This window comes from Panicum virgatum, chromosome 4K, assembly GCF_016808335.1.
Source record: "Panicum virgatum strain AP13 chromosome 4K, P.virgatum_v5, whole genome shotgun sequence".
NCBI lineage: Eukaryota > Viridiplantae > Streptophyta > Magnoliopsida > Poales > Poaceae > Panicum > Panicum virgatum.
In genome coordinates, this window is record NC_053139.1 from 7508509 (window position 1) to 7522023 (window position 13515).

General features: G+C 43.8%; 2 long non-coding RNA genes across 6 annotated transcripts; one reads left to right on the forward strand and one right to left on the reverse strand.

Annotated features, from left to right (window-relative positions):
• Positions 1-4958: 4958 nt before the first annotated feature.
• On the forward strand, positions 4959-7523 carry LOC120702921. Of its 5 annotated transcripts, XR_005686577.1 has the most exons (6): positions 4959-5105; positions 5556-5644; positions 5786-5857; positions 6260-6325; positions 6431-6540; positions 7011-7523. It is a non-coding gene; the product is annotated as an uncharacterized LOC120702921 (long non-coding RNA). The 5 variants fall into 5 exon arrangements; XR_005686576.1 differs by having other exon boundaries at positions 4964-5644; XR_005686578.1 differs by lacking the exon at positions 6260-6325 and having other exon boundaries at positions 4964-5644.
• Positions 6327-7014, reverse strand: LOC120702922. Its single transcript, XR_005686580.1, has 2 exons — positions 6549-7014; positions 6327-6455 (listed from the first exon to the last, which is right to left on the reverse strand). It is a non-coding gene; the product is annotated as an uncharacterized LOC120702922 (long non-coding RNA).
• Positions 7524-13515: the final 5992 nt, after the last annotated feature.

Consider the following 13515-nt stretch of genomic DNA (forward strand, 5'->3'; position numbering starts at 1 on the left):
CAGACGCGGTGAAGCACTCCTCGACGGCGAACGGAGCACACTCGGTGAGCATGCAGATGGCGTGCGGCCTTGTAAGCGTCCGTCGCCATGCCCACCTACTTTGCTCAGCGACCGCAGGTCGTGCGGGTGGTCCCAGACTCCCAGTTGAACTTCTTCATGGCGAGGTCACGGGACACATGCTCGGCTGCTCCCTGGTCACCTGCGGGTCGTAGATGCTGACCACTGGCTTGTCCCCGAGTAGGCCTTGCAGACATCGATCGCCGCTGGAGTCTCGCGGGGCAGCGCGAGGATTGTGCAAGCAAGCACAGCAAGGCAAGGGCAGCACAGCGATGCGGCGGTGGATGTGTGCTACTCTACTCGACTCCTATTCATCTCTTCAGGAAAATCCAATTCAAGTTGGATTATCCATTACTAGTCTATCAATCCGTGCTCTTTAACCAACTAGAGATATCTAATAATTATCTATCTCACGCTCTCTTTAACCAATTAAATATTCTAATCCAGTACTGTAAAGATACATATTTATTATTATGTAATTATAATAAATATGATAGGTTTATTTACTAACAATTTTTTTCTCACTTTGCATCACACATCCATATATATATATATGTTCGATATGTATTTAGTTGAACAACTTGTTTGAGCTATGTGAACAACACGAAAATTATTATTCTTATCTCTTCTCTTATACATGAATATATGGCGACACACACATTATGGTTAGTATTTTTATATAAATAATAACATAAATAATGATAGAAATAGTAATTTAAAATTTTGTATTGATGTGCTTTAAGATTTTATTATAATAATATAATTTTGATTCAGATTTTGGGTTTATTTATTATGTTATAATTGGATAATATATATAAAAATTTAGGGTGTTATTTGATATTATTTTACATGAATATTAGGGGGTTACTTTAAATTATTTTTTATAATGGCAGAGGTGGGTTATTTAAATACATATTTAGGGGGTTATTTTAGTTTATTTTCATAATGGCATATGTGGGTAATTTAGGGCCTGTTTGGCATGGCTCCAACTCCACATAGAGCAGCTCCACTCCAAAACTCCAGGTGAAGCCAGCTCTAGTTGGAGTTGGAGCTGTCCAAAGTGGGTGTTTGGCTACCAGCTCCAGAAATAAAATGCAACACAGTCCAATGACATATGGGTTCCACCCGTCAGCCTCACAATCCAAGTTCCTCCATCTCTATTTTTCTCGGGCAACAGAGCAGCCGGCGGGAGGAGAAACCGGCGGCATGAGCGGCCGCTTGCAGGCAGCAGGTGCCGCGGCGGCGGCGGCTCCGGTGCACGGCCACGAGGGGTGGCTGGAGCGGCGCACGGCCGCGAGGGACAGCGCGCAGCGGCGCATGGCGCGGCCGCTCGTGGTGCCACGGTGGCGACTCCGGCCCGGAGGCCTCCGGTGGCTAGGAGACGAGAGTGGTTGGCAGCTCCGGCCGGAGGCCTCCGTCAGCAGGGAGGCGGGCGCGGGCGGCGGCTCCGGCCGAAGGCCTCCGGCGCACGACCGCGAGGGCCGGCGGAGCATGGTGCAGCCACTCGCGGCAGTATGTGCCGTGGCGGCGGCTCTGGCCTGGAGGCCTCTGGCGGCAGGGAGACGGGCACGGGTGGCAGCTCTGGCCTGGTGGCCTCCGGCGCACGGCCGTGGGGCTAGCGGGCGCGTGGCGCGGCTGCTCGAGAGGAGCAGAGGGCCAAGACGGCGGCGGGAGGTGGAGGAAGACGCGGTTGAAAGAGGTGATGGGAGGGGAAATTTAGAACGAATCGTTTTTTTTTCCACTTATTGATGGCATTGGTGGGTAATAACCCCAAACTCCAGGAGCATGTCGATATTGGGTGGTTTTGGAGCTGGAAAAGAGGTGCTCCAAAACTCCACCCTCATTTGCACTACAGCTCTAGAGTTTGGGCTGCTCCATGGAGTTGGAGTGTTTGGCTAGAAAACTAGTTGAAGTTAGTGGAGTTGAGCTCTGGAGCCATGCCAAATAGGCTCTTATTAAAAAAATTACAGATCCAATGGCTATTATGATTAGAGTTGCCGAATTGATGGCTAAATATTTTTTATTTTTGTGAGAATTTGTAAGATTTTTCTATTTTTTTAGACTGTCCACCTAGGATCCTAGGTAGCTTCACCTGGAGGCTTCAAAAGAAGCCTCCAATTAGTAATCGTAAGATTTGTGTCCTACAGTATCCAACACTAATGGACTTTCAAATCAGTGGATGTCCAAATCCAATTACGTTCAAATCCAACTAATCCAAGTGCTTAAATCCAATTGGACATTGGATTTGACCCAATCCACTCTCAGGAGTAGAGCCACAGATGCCCGAGAAATTAAGAAAATTAGATTCAGAACGTTCAAATCCAACTAATCCAAGTGCTTAAATCCAATTGGACATTGGATTTGACCCAATCCACTCTCAGGAGTAGAGCCACAGATGCCCGAGAAATTAAGAAAATTATATTCAGATAGATCTCGAAAGGCAGCTAAACGTGTTTACGAATTTATGTACATGGGCACGTTCGCACACAGAGTGGACATGCATGGCCTCATCAAATTAAACCTGCAACACGTATTTGTCCACATATATAAGTGAGCAAGTAGTAATAATAGTAAAATAAACGCCAGTAACTAATCAAGCCGTGCAGGTTTCTTCAAAAAAAAAAATCAAGCCGTGCAGGATCGCCAGGTCCATCCATCGGAGTTCATGATCAGAAGCCGACGGTGGCCATGGGCCCGAAGGACGCGGCCCGGGCGCAGTCGACGCCGGCGGGCGCGTGCAGCGCGCCGACGAGCGCGGTGCCCTCGACGAGCTCGCGCAGGGCCTGCTCGTAGCTGGCCCTCAGCCGCCGCAGCGCGCGCCGGTACACCGCCGCGAGCCACGGCCACCTCAGCCGCAGCCGCAGCCGCAGCCGCAGCGCGCCGAGGAGCCTCCGCTTCCTCCCCCCGCCGTCGCCGTCGCCGCCGCCGCCGCCACCGAGCCTCACCACCGCCATCCTCTTCCTCCGGCCGCCGCCGCCCGCCTGCTGCGCCGCCCTCCGCCGCCACGCCGCCGCCACGCGGAACTGCATGGCCGGCCTATCTGATCTGTGATCTCCCCGCTGCCTCGATCCTGTTATTACTTATTAGCTACAATGCCGTTGCAAGAAGCTATGTGTGAGGTGCTTTCGGCGTCTAGGCTAGATTGCTTTGCTTGCAGGTGTGTGTTCTAGTTATAGTACTCCATGATGACCTGTGCAGGGTGAGTGTGAACTGTCTCAGTTCAATACTTCAATTATATATATATTTTTAAAAAAGATGTGAGATCTCTGATATATGTGCTGTTTAATTTTCCAAGACGAGGCGTTTCTTTCTCTGGAAGGGCAGCGTCCAATGGAGTGCTGAAGGGTCGCAAAAGATTAATTGCTCCTACCATGGGTGGGTGCAGGTATTGTATGACGAGCATGAGATGGTTTCATCATTCGTTCGTCAAGTCAATGTGGAAGGAGACGTCATGAAATAATCGATCAACGAGCCATACGCCATGGAATTGTTGAATGAGAGAGCAGAGAGGTTTAAGAACTGATTGATTGGAACAGGCTGGGTTGGACGAATGACGACGTCTTCCGAGCAAGATAAGCTCTCTTCTCTTATTGTTTCAAGGATAAACTCCACTACATAATGCATTGTTTGAACTGTATCCCAATCCTCATCATGATTTGTCAGACGGAACATATATAAATCTGAAGAGTTTCTCTCTTCATTGATCTGATGCTTTGTCAATGCGTTAAGTATACACAAGATGATGAAGTTTCGTCAACTTGGCTCCCAAAAAGAAAGCCCGGTCAACGGCCTGCTGAGCTTGCCATCAGCCAGATATGCGAAGAGTCGGAAAAGCAAGCAGGAACCCTGACAATACGAAATGGATGGACCTTTTCGGTGCAGATTTGGGCGATTGGATCACACACACAAAAAAAACTAATACCCGGACAGACAGAGTGAGCTGTAGAAGCGTAGTAGATGCCTTAAGGTAAGGCTAGTCCGGGGCAAGTGTTTTGCAAGTAGCTAGGGATCGAGGGACGCGGTGTTGTTTCTCTGCCCTATTTACTGTGTTGGTGCTGGAGGCTGCTGTTGGAGTGGTGTGAGAGAAAAACACTGCTGGCTGGCTGGTGGCTGGAGGCTGCTGTTGGAGTGGTATGAGAGAAAAATATTGTTGGCTGGTGCTAGAGCAGAACAGCAGAACAGAGATGTCTCCTACTATTATTACATAAAAAGAACGAAGTGTGTCTGTCATCTCTCGTGGGTCTGCCTCCCCCGTGTGTCTGCCCCGCCGCTCGCTTAAGGCCCCGTTTGGGACGGCGGCTGCAGCGCGTATCAGCGAAAGAAGAAAAAAATTTCGCCGAACGATCTGCGTCCAACACGCGTTTGTCGGCCACCCACCACGCGATAAGCGAGTGTTTGAACTAGAAGCGGGGAAAACACGAGAAGCGAGCTCCGCGCCGGTTATAGCTTATGCGTGCCGCGATTTTTTTGACCGCAGTCCCAAACAGCCTCTAAAATCGCCCCTTCCGCATCGGCAGTTCGCTGGAAACGAATCGGCGGTTCCAACTCAAATTGGCAGTTCCTCCCCGTCTCGCTCGCCGTCCTGCTCGCGCCGCTGTCCTGCTTGCGCCGACGCCGCCGCTCTCGCGCCGCCCTCAGCCCTCGCGTCCGTCTCGCCCGCCGCCGCCGCACCCTCGCTGCCCTCGCCTCCTCGTCGCGCTGCCAGCCTCCGCCAGCTCCGCCCTCGATCCTCGCGTCTGTCTCGCCCGCCGCCGCCGCCGCCACGCCCTCGCTGCCCTCGCCTCCCTATTGCAGTGCCGGCCTCCGCCAACTCGCGCACCTCCTCCGTCGCGAGCTCCACGCCACCGACCCGCGGGCCTCATCCGGTAGGCCCTCCGTCGAGCCGGCGCGCCCCTACTCGGTTGTACATCTCGGGGCCGCGGAGCCGCGCGACTCCAGCGCGGCCAGCTCGACGCCACGGCTGAACGAGAACGGCGCCATCACGCCGCTCCGCTCTGGCGTCACTGCGCCCAACTGTGGCGTCCTCGACGTGCCTCCTCGCCGAGTAGGTGAGTTCCTCTTGCTGTTCGTGTTGGAGAGTTCGAACAATCGATTGACATCTCAGCGCTGATTGTATGCAAATCTTGTTAGTTTTTTTTCCATGCGGTGAAATCGAGCTCACCCCCCTTTTTCAGTTTCTAATGCTGCCTGATCTAGGCCGATTACTTCCTGTCATGCTCCAGAACACATTGCATTTGCAAACCTTTGGGTGTGAGGACAAGAAGATGAACTTAAAGTCAGCGGGCAGCAGCATGTTTGGTTGTCAGGAGATGCATGATGTTTGGTTGTTAGCTCATCTATAATGATTGTTATTGACTAATTATTTCTTCTCACCATGATTTCAGAATGCTGTTGTGATCCTTATCCATTAGTTGTGATGATAATCTGCATATTTTGAATTCGTTGGATGAATCTTCAAACTACATTGCATAAATTTTAACTGAGATTTTGCAATGCAGATCTGTGATGTCATTGCTGTGGCCAGCTTGCTTAATACAACTCTTGTGAACCAAACACTTCGTCTGAATAGTGCTTAGCATGATTCTAGGTAACTATTTGTCTGATTATCAGATTATTTGATATGATGATTTGCCCAGTATATGTGTTGCCAAAAGAAGGGATTTCTACCGTCCATTCTCTGGTATTGATCACTCTCTCACATCTTACTTCTTTCGTTTCCACTGACCAGGCTGAGGACTTTGAGGATACGAGATTACTGACCAAGCTTATAGTTCATTGCTTGTGAGTTGTCTGCTAAAAGGTATGTGATGCCCTTTCTTCTCTGCTTCTTCCACTCCACCATTAGAAATCAATTCTCTGAAAATGTGTCTCTGTGATGTTATATTGAACTATAATGTTTGATTGGAGCTAACTTGCCTGTCGGTATCTTTGTACTATCATTGTTCGAATATGTATTTGGAAAAAGTGAATGCTAATCGAAAAGGGCGACAGTTTCAGACCCGGCAAGTTAACTAAATATGGTAATATATTGAATTAACCGCACGGGCATTCAAAAGAGCTATAAGTTCTCCTCACTTAAGTATTGAATTAACATATTCTATTCTAAGCTAGCATGGCACTTTCTATTGTATTTATAATTTTATTAGTAAGTGCAGATGTTCTGAAATAGTAACTAAATAAGTCCCCTTTCCTGTAACTTCAGGTTTGTCAAATTGGTTGAGTTATTGTTAGGATGATCTAAATTTTGTGACAGTGGGTCCATGACAAGGTAGATGAAACAATTAATACTTTCATACTGCCTCTAATAGTCTGCTAGCATGGTCTTGATATGTGTCAAGATTCTGAACTCTGAATGTTTCTGAATTTCCACTAGGTCCGCATACTGCCTCTGAAAAAAGCTGTCAAAGAGCCTAAAGTGAGTCGATGATATATACAACATTGATCATGGAAGGATTTGATTCCAACAACATTGGCTGCATCAAGGTTCATACCTTCCCCCTCAATTCTACTTCTACATCAACATGTCCCTTATAAAATCACCAGTTATGGGTACACTAACAATGTTTTGCATCAATTGGCCTAAAACAACCAATTTGCAAATTTAGAGTCAGTACTGGTGCAACAAAAAAACTGGTCATGCACAGATCCAACGTTAGTCATCGCTCCTCCCAATCGTGATGCCACGATAGTAACTACCATGTAATCAGTCCATTCCATGATATTCAGATATTCATGTCAGTGAAAAAGACTCACTTTGATTGCCAGGTTTGGCAACGTATAGCTCCATCGCGGGCGCTTTAGTTTCAAATGTGACAGCTGCAATTTACTTTTCATTGACAAACTTAATGAAAAAACTTTCTTTGTAGCATGTGCTATTGTTATATACCCATATTATACTTGCTGGCTGTGTTTAGACTGGAACAATGATTCTGAATTGTTCTATTTATTTTCAGATTGCATGAAGATAACATGAGAAATGGATTGATAAGAGAGCAATGCCGGTCCAGGTAGGAGAAGCAAAGTTATCTCAGAAATTCATGTGCAAGTCAATTGTTTTATTTTTACCTTTTCCAAATCATTGTAAGGCAACCTACTTTTTCAGCAGGTTTCTAGGATTGGGAAAGGAGAAGGGCATGCAAGGGGACTTTATGGATTTTAAGAGCTTAGAGAATGAAATTATGGGGATCCCTTTAGGATGATTCCCCCGTTTAATTTTTTTAGCTTAGTTGTGATGCCTAAGTGACTAATGGAAATGTTCTGAGATGAAAGGATACCGGTTTATTAACATGCAGAATTGGTTGGAACTACGATGTAATACATGATAGGAAAGCTCTTACTATGTGTTACAAGGGTCTGAATATTGTTCTCTCCTCTTTTTTTGTTGCAGTAGGCACACGGGTATAAAAAGTTTTCGTTGAAAATTGATAATCAGTGGATTAAATTGTTTGGAACAATGTTATTTATTATGCCTTTTAGTTGACATTGAATTACTCTAAATTCTTATGAAAATTTTTTTGTCACCCGTAGCAACGCACGGGCATTCAACTAGTGAGCTTAAACTGCAAAAGTTTGTTTCATGAAGGTGAGGTAGCTGTGGCTATCATTCTACACATAGCAACAAAACATTTTATCCTAGAAAATAAGAAATAGTTTTTATTTTTTTAATGCAGCCATGTCATCTAAAAATTGATAAGCAAATACTATCTCCGTCCTAGATTATAGCTATTTTTAGGCTTTCTTCAAGTCAAACCTTTTAAACTTTGATTATAAATGGTAAAAAAAATATAAAGATTGACAACATAATAGTGATATTTTTTATTTAAAAGTAATTATTTTTAGAGATATTATTGGTTAAAGATGAGAATGTTTTTTTTGCAGATAAAAGATGAAAATATTTAACTTTTAAAAGTTAAAAAGTTATTATATTTTAGAACGGAGGAAGTACTTTTTTTTACGAAACACTACGAATGGGCGTTGACGTTCACAAACAAGCATGAACACTGAACATTTATCCTTATGAATATACGCACGCAATCCTATTCATATGAGCACATCCGAGAGATTGAACGGGTTGATTCTCAAGATTGAAGAAGAGTCGCCAACCTCCCACTGAAAGAATAGCGACCCTTAATCCTAAAATAATTTCAGAAAAATACTAGCATCCGTGCCAACTCTAGGACTCGAACTCGGACGAGCTACGCAACAACCAATTACTCCATGCGCATTGAGTTCAAACATTTTGAAAATGGGATATGCAGAACTGTATATGCTCCGACGAAGTCATATGACCTTATCCATTCAAAATGGAAAATCATGCTCTGCCAAACTCTCCATAACAAATCATATCCGCTCTGAACAAACTCAACTCATCTCAACTGATAACAAATTCTATCGAGTCTCTAAACTGCACTTTAACAGGCACATCACATCACACTTATATCAGCAATTTCACTTGCACCGTGTGTTTCCTAATTCCTCAATGACACGTGCCACCTTCGTGTTTTGGTCTCGTGGAGGAAAAGCAATGTCGAAAGAAAAGGGAGCTTGGAATCTGTGGGCTACTGGATCCACGGCCCGTAGATACAAGCCCATATCGTGCACGTTGCAGCCCATAAGCACAACTGCCAATCAAGCCCAAATAACAACACGCTAGCACGGAGCCAGACCACCATACGCAGCATCCAGCTCGTCGCACCATGCATGCCATGCGGCGACTGGGCAACTGAAAATTTGCTGTACGGCATTGCCGGCAAGTTTTTTTTTAAAAAAAAGCAAGTCCGAGAGCTTTATTACGTCATCACACCATTACAATACCAGCAACAGCACTTCGTATGCCTTGTTTAGGAGGGAGATTAGCGTCGCATTGCCAGACTCCAGAAGCACCTTCGTCGCTCCTTGCTCCACCTCTAGGAGCAACCATGGCAGCAACACGTCGCTGATGGAGGGCGCAGTTATTCATCGCTTGAGGTGATAGTTGCGCTAACCATCACCTGAAAGTAGGAGCAATTAATTTTTCCACCATTGCGGACGGAATTTTGGGCTGTATCACAAGCCCATTTATTAATCAAATGCTTTGACTGGAAGAAGTAAAATCCAATTAGTACTATCACGAGAACATATTCACGCATATAGGTGAGGATAAAATTGATGACATCACCATGTGCAATGGGGTCAAGTTAAAAAAAATCTATAAATCTTGAACTGTTCACCCAAATTAAATTTCGATCGCACCATTGTATTTCTTACAACAAGATCTTCAAAACAAGACCACACTTGACTATGTTTACTCGAAATTTTTTAAAAGTATTTTTTTAATATGAAATAATTAATTCTGGATAATGGGAACAAACATTTAAACAACACGAATAAATAATTATTTTTATGAATAAAATATTAAACACAACGAACAAAAAATAATGTACAACGAACAAAATGTTAAAGATTGCGAACATTTGATTGTATAGACTAAATAATGGAAAATGAGTATCACAAACAAATGAGTCAACATGTCGGAACAATTTGATCTACAAAGCGAACAAATTAGTTACATGTAGATAAATAATTTCACATGAAGAACAAACACATCTACATCACAAAAATATTCTTATAATTATATATACACGTGGTAACACAAACTTGTTTTTCACTTCGGCCTATATGAATTGTATAAGTATAGAAAGAAAATAAATTATTTAAAAAATCTACAGGACACGTATACAACTTACATAAATACTATAATATAATTAATAAGTTTGTTAATCAAAACAGGAAAGAAATAATAAAAATGGAGAGAGAAATAAAAATTAGTATCACCGAAAGGAACGAGAATAAAGAAAAATGTGAAAAAGAATATTATGCCTCATCATATTTGGATCGTGAATAAATGAACCTGCATTGAAAAGAAATGTACTAAGTAGTAACAAATACATTAACTGTTGTAATGATAAAATATAAAATTTCCACATTACAAAATTAAAAAGTAAAGTGACAGAAAAGAAAGAATATATATATCTAAAATCAGTTGCATGAAGTCAAATAACAAATTAAAATATAAAAGTCACCTATTGTATGAATAAAAGAGATAGAAAATTAATTAAGAAAAGTCACCGTCAAATACAAGAAAGGTAAATGAAAAGGAAAAGAAAAAAACAGAAGGAAAAACATGTTAAAAGTGAGAAAACAGAATAATGATAGAAAATATAAAAAAAGTGTTGGTCAAAAAGTAGTAATTTTGAGAGAAAATAATAAATACAAAAGGTAAAATATGTTTATGGTCAATAAAATAGGAAATAATAGAATAGAAAGAACAAAATGAAATGATAAAATGTTTTTCTGTTATGAAATGATAGACCTAGAAAAAAAGAAAATAAAAAAGAATACAAAAATAGAAAATAAAACACGTGACAAGAAAAAAGAAGGAATATAATAACAAAAAGGTGCCTGGATCATTTATTGCTCCGCATGATGTCATGTAAAGGCCATGCGGTGTGTCTTCTTACGGGAAAAAATAAAGCAAGTTATCTAGTCTGTTGCATGCATACACATCTGATATCCTTCACACACTTTGCGGCTTCAAAAGCTTAGTAATTACTATTGGGCCAAATAAATTAATGGAAAACAGCCCACCAACTGAGATGCAACCCTTCAGGCGATGGATGAGGTTTTTGCACGCGGGCGATAGCTAGCCCTAGCGGCTGATGGAGGCCTCTGCTTGCAGAAGGATGCCACGCCGACCATGGGGACAAGATAAACCCTTGCATGTGCGGGTGCGCCCCGGCCGGTACCTTGCTTGGCTGCGTTTTTGTCCGCTCGGCCGCACCATACCCTGTGATGCCAAGGAGGATTTAGAGGAGCAAGGAGAAGGCGGTTCCGCAGCCTGAAGCAAGGGCACACGAAGCTGGGTCCCCTTCTGCGAGCGCTACTGGGCACTGGCGATGGGGATGTGAGGCCGCTGCAGCGGCTCCGGGGCCTCACGTAGACGAGCCCAGAAGGGTGCGTCGCCGGCTCCCTGCAGCATCAGGATGTGCAGCCACGTGAGGAAGAAGGGAAAAGGAGGCAGCCAGCCATGATGGGATTGGGGAAATACATTGCTGGGCTCCTCTCTACTAGCATCGATTTCTCATCTCCAGACTCTAGTTCGGTGAAGCGCGCTGCTAACGTAGTGGCACTGCGCGTTGATGCTGCTAGGTCTTTTTCCTTCCTCTGCTCACCAAGTTGATTGATCAAATGTCCAAGAGACGTTACTTCCAGGTTACGTATATATGCTGCAAGGCCTAACTTAGCAATGCTAGAGCCAAGGCTCCAGTTAGGTTCACTTCAAAGTTTCTCTGGATTAATTAGGCTTCATAGATTGGTTTCGCGAATTAGTCCTAGACTTTTTTAATTAATTTTAAAATTAGCTCATGTTTAGTTCTCCTAATTGGCATCGAAACATCCAATGTGATAAGGTTTTGGGACCCAAACAAGGGGAGCCTGCCATCAGCTAGCTGATGCACAATCCATCTCCCACTCCCCATCACGCCATCTGTCTGGAACTTGTTCTCATGTTCTGTGTTGTAGCAGTGCTCTAACGGTTGTGCTCTGGGACAGACCGCACGACAGCCACACAAAATCTGGATTCTACTCCCTCCGTCCCTAAATAACTGTCGTTGTTGGTATGCGTGCCACAAGTTTAATTTAATTTATAAAAAATATGTGCAACATTTGTTGTTTCAAATAAATTTATTAAAAAACTAGATTCAAAGATCTTTCTAATGATACTAATTATGTACCGTAAATATCAATATTTTTTAAATATATATTTAGTCAAAGTTGTTTCTCGAAAAACGAAAGCGACGGTTATTTAGGGACGAAGGGAATACTACTGTTCTGTTCTTGCTCACGTCAGCAGCCGGTTGCTCTGCTTGCGCATGTGCCCGTCCGACAGTCTAGCGGCGTCGCTGTGCGGCGTGCGGCGTGCGGCGTGCATGATGTTGCCATGTTGTGGCCGTTTCGAGGTCGATCCTCGCCGCGGAAAAGGAGATGAGCCGGCGACGATGACCTCCCATTTTGGGGTGGATTCCTCAGAGACGATGGAGGGGCTCTAGCTGGTTTGAAAGTTTGAATAGTGGAGTGGAGCAGGGGCTCCCCAGCTCGGCTGCAACAGACTTCTTTTTTACTTTAATTTGTTTTCTGTTCATTTATCCACGGTGGAAAACTGGAAATGACCACAGATCGCTGCGAGTTCTGCTCAATCCTCCACTCCTCCCTGCAAGCATTGGATGTATGCAGGGGAGGATCGGAGGGACACTATCTATCCCTGTTTGTACTCCGTTACAGCATGTGTACAGTTGAGCATTTTGATTCATGAGCGAGGCACCGTACAGGTCAAATGATTCAAGCAATTGTACACGCTGATTACTACATGCCTGTATCATCAGTGCTTTTCGTGCAAGTGGACAACATCATCTAAAATGTATGCGATATGGTCTGATGTACGACTGATTTTGGTTTACACATACAAATTCTGATAGACCTGAGTGTTGTAGCTCTTAGCTCCACAAAAGCCGTCAGATTACGCCTGCTAATGGGGTTGAACCCACCCCAAATCCGCCCCTACCCATATTTCAAGAGCCCTACCTACCACCCGCCCCGACCCACCCCGTCGGCCCAATGCCCCAACCCGCCCCAACCCGAAGTCACGATGGAAGATGATATGCGACTTACGTGCCGATTTACTACCATAGCACCCCAACCCGTTCCAACCCGTCTATGTCGTCAACCCAACCCGCCCCAATCCATTTCATAGTGTCACCCGTTTTCACCCATCCAATAATACCCGTATTAAAACCCACCCAAAAAACCCATCAAACCTCGCCCCATTAGCAGGAGTACGTCAGATTTAGTAATTATGTTAAAATAAAGTGGTTTAAAATATATGTTTTGGATGAAATAAGATGAACACCATGAGTTTCCTAACTATTGTTTTTGCAGTAGCGTACCTTCAGTTCCATTGCTACATATTTAAGAATGTCATGATATTTTTATTTCTATTAGAATATTTTCATTTCCATTAGAAAGATATTTTAGAAGCGTATGGGCAATGCTGGTTCCTAATTTATATCTATACCTATTTCTAAAGCGAGTAAAGTTTTCACCTCAATTTTTGGTTTGGTCACATATTTTTTTGGTTTGGTCCGCCTTGTGTAATTGACAGGTGGACCTTAGTCCATCCCATATGAGAGTCGGATTAACCCTTCATCCACGACTCGATCACGTAGATCCCTACAAACTAACGGACAACTATACGTATCCGATACTTATACCAATTTTATCATTCGTAGCGCGAGAGGGAAAGACTAGCGACGACATCATATATATATATATATATATATATATATATATATATATATATATATATATATATATATATATATATATATAAACTAGGCAATTATACCCATACGTTGCTATCGACAA